We start from the raw sequence: 4029 nt of genomic DNA, 5'->3' as shown, positions 1-4029 counted from the left end.
AAGAAAGAAAGAAAGAAAGAAAGAAAGAAAGAAAGAAAGAAAGAAAGAAAGAAAGAAAAAGAAAGAAAGAAAAAAAATATTAGGTAAGTACATAGGATAGCTTAGGAAATTATACTGCTGATTTCTGTTGGTCTATTGTAAGGAATATTCAACATTTAAATTACCTTCTTCTTTTTAAATTTTGGCCAATTTTTTATGCTTATATCTGGTAATTTGAACAACAAATTTGAGGACAACTATAGGCAATATAACAGCCATTGTTGAATTCTTATCATTTTGTGTAGTGAAATCCATATCATTTCTATTTTTTTTTTACTATCTCTTATTCTCTTTAAAGAATAAAAACTAAGGGCTGGAAGGATAGCTCAGTGGACTAAGGGCCTGCTTAGGCAAGTGCAGGATCTCGGGTTCCATCCCTGGCAGCACATGCTATACCAGCCTGGCTCAGTCCCCAGGAGCGCTGAGTCAGCGACTGAGTCCAGGCGTGGTGGTGCACACCTGTAATCCTAGCACTGGGGAGGCTGAAAACAGGAGGATCACTACAAGTCTGAGCTTCATAGTGAGCCCCTGCACAAAATAAATAATAATAATAACAATAATAATAAAAGTGAAAAGATAAAAAATATATTAGCTATAACAGAAAAAAAGGCCAGCAAGATAGCTCAGCAGTCTAAAGTGCCTGCTTAGGCAAGCTTAGGCTAGTGTGCGGGGACCGCAATTCAATCCCTGGCACCACGTGAAGTGCCAGTGCTGCCCCCAGGGTGAGTGGAGCCAGAGAGAGAGAGAGAGAGAGAGAGAGAGAGAGAGAGAGAGAGAGAGAGAGCTTTAAAGAGGGTTACTTTGTTGTTCAAAAAGAAAAGATCTAATGTCTAGTAGTACCCTTTGGGGTTCTTTCTGACAGAAGAAAAATGAACAGCAAATAAGCAGCTATTTATATTTATTTCAAAAGGTGAGACTATTTAGAAGCAGTATTTCTACAAAGCCAATTTCCATTAGTAATGCTACCTAAATACATAACTTTTGCATGAGCCCGTACACATTTATATATAAGTCTCTGAATGTTAACATTTAAGTGAAAATGTGGACATTTATATATGATTCTATGTTACTAACATTAACTTTACTTACTTGCATTAAGGTTATTAATATAGTGCCATAAACCTTGAAGGTTACCATTATCCCTATTTAAATAGTAAAGTTCTGTTGCTCCAACTCAATGATTAAGCTGTCTGATTTTTTTTCAATCTGAGAGATTATCATTCATCAGTCATTCAGGTTCATCACAATTGTAGTTGAAGAGTGTTAAGGAGAGTGAGAAGTCTCTTGTGTCTAAAGATTTTATTTGGTGCTTCCTGGGACCCTTTCTTTTCTCCTCCACTTTGCCTGACACGACTGAGCAAGGGTAGCAGATTCTCTTCATGTATTTACTCCGGGAGGAAGGAGGCTGATGGTCTGTTGCTGACCCACACTCCACCCGCTTAGGAAATGTCACCACACTGGGCATCCTGCAATGGGGTCTGTCATTGTCCAGGGCCCAGCAAATGGTTGCACCTGATTGGATGCCTGCCCCAGGAATTCATGTGTAGAGCACCGCTTCAGGCAGTGGCTTTAGCTGACTTACAGCATGTTCTGTCAAAGGAAGAGCTGTGACATGGAAGACTTTGACCCAGAGGGCCAGTGTGGAGTGGGTGCGACTCTGAGGCAGGGGACCCGGAGCCCACTGCCAGTCCAGAGTACAGTATTTTGGGAGACAAGCCTAGAAATCACAGAGCAAAAGGGAGGCAGCAAAGGATGCTGAGTGGTGGGGTCCCTGGCATTGGAAGCACAGGAGTCGGGGTGCGCAGGGGTTGCCTAGCTCCCTAGAAACCAGGAAGTGCAAGGCCAGGCAACAGGAAGTGCAAGGCCACATCCAGTCGTGCTTGTGTTGGATTGTGCTGCTTTTCATCAAAGCAGCACCTTTTCCCAGTACTGGGAAATGAATGATTTATCCCTGGCTTTTGGCGCTCACTAAGTTACATCCCCGCTCCGCTACATACCCTTTTGGTGATAGGATCTCAGTAATTGGCTAATTTGCCCAATTTGCACTGGTCCGGATGGGCAATAATAACACTCTTGCCTGAGGCTTTCAGAATACTGGGATCTCAGGCCTGTGAAAAATGACTGTTTTCTTTTTTTTTTTTTTTTTTTGTGGAACCAGGGATTGAACTCAGGCCCTTGCGCTTGCCAGGGAAGCGCTTATTCCACTGAGCCATCTCTCCGGCCTGACTGTTTTCTTAATAAAGAAGTTTTGTGAGCTCCTTGGAGAGTGAACTGCCTGTTCCTTCACTTCTTATTGAACCCCCTGGACGGGCAACACACCCAGGTGTGTATTTGAGTTCTGAAGGAGTGTCATCAGTCATCTTCCCCCACTCTGTGGAACAAATATGCTGCTGTGACACTCTACAACGATCCCTGAAATACATCGAATCATGTGGAAAGCAAAATTTGTCTGAGAAATGCTCAGCGGTTTAGTTGCAACACTCTGCTGGTAATTATTCGTTGTTTCTGATCCAGAGCTCCCCTGGCTGGGTTTGATCCAGGCATTGCTGTGCCGTAGCTGTGACACTGAGAAGCTTCCTTGACCTCTCAGCCTTGATGTCTTCAACTGCAAAAGGGAACAAGTGTACACATGCGTGATACAGCAAGGCTGGGACAGAAGAATGCACGGGAATGGCAACTACCCGCCCTGCAGGGGTGCTCGGAGCCCGCCTAACGCCTGTGGCTACTGGAGAGGCAGAGGGCACTTTCCAGCTGTGTGAGAATTCATGCTTGACGTGGCAACAAGAAAAGACGCAGAAGTTACCAGGAAAGGTGCTGCGAGGGGGCAAGGGTGGCAGTCAGCTTACAGGAAACAGGGGACAAATGTCACCATCAACGATGGCTTTCTGGAGAAGGAAGATTTCAGATGGCTTCAAGCTACGACTGAGATTCAGAATGTGAGCTGTACATACCCACAATCCCAGGTGGTCCAAACTGCACCTCGAATCTATCTCTTCATCCTCGTGTGTCTATAGAAAAAGATGTGGGTTGAGTTCTGGTGAAAACTTGACATGAATGAGGATCTTTTTTCTTTTTTTCTTTTTTTTTTTTTTCAAATGTACTTAGTACAGGGTCTACAGGGTACAAGGTCTACAGGGTCTCACTACACAGATCAGGCTCGCAGTGATTCTCCTGTTTTCAGCCTCCCACGTGCTGGGATTACAGGCACGCGCCTCACTCCCATGCCCAGTCTCAACGACCGTCTCAGTGCGCCCCCAGGGCAAGGTCAGCAGAGCAGGTCGGGGACTGAAACCCCCGCTGCTGCGCCTTGCCTGGGCAGGCGCTTTAGTCCACTGAGATATTTGGCTGGCCCTCCATATGTTCTTAATTATTTCATGTTGTGATGATTTCTAGATTTCTTTACACAAATTTTAAAATGTTCAATTACAGCATCCAGCATCCTGTCTTAGACTCTTTGGTGGGAGATGTCATTATCTATTGCCATGTGATAAACTGTCCCAATCTCCTGGTTCAAACAAACAATGACCATTGGCTGTGCGTGTCGGTTACTATCTTGCTGCTAGGACAAAATACGTGTTGCTTGCAATTTAAAGGAGAAGGGTTCATTTGGCCTATATGGGTTTGAAGGTTTTAGTCCATGGGGAGCCAGCAAGAGGGCAGAAATGGCACCGTGGAAGGGGCTGGCAGGGGAGCCGCCCACCCCATGGAAGCCGGGGAGCAGGGAGGGAGGGGCCAGAGAGCAGGGAGGGTGGGGACAGGGAGCAGGGAGGGAGGGGCCAGAGAGCAGGGAGGGTGGGGACAGGGAGCAGGGAGTAGTGAGGGAGGGGCCAGAGAGCAGGGCGGGAGGGGCCATGGAGCAGGGGGGAGGGGCCAGGGAGTAAGGGGGGAGGAGCCAGGGAGTAGTGAGGGAGGGGCCAGGGAGCAGGGAGGGTGGGGACAGAGAGCAGGGAGGGAGGGACCATGGAGCAGGGGGGAGGGGCCAGGGAGTAA

Source organism: Octodon degus, unplaced genomic scaffold (genome assembly GCF_000260255.1).
Source record: "Octodon degus isolate 3935 unplaced genomic scaffold, OctDeg1.0 scaffold00008, whole genome shotgun sequence".
Lineage (NCBI taxonomy): Eukaryota > Metazoa > Chordata > Mammalia > Rodentia > Octodontidae > Octodon > Octodon degus.
Note: the sequence above shows the minus strand (reverse complement) of the source record.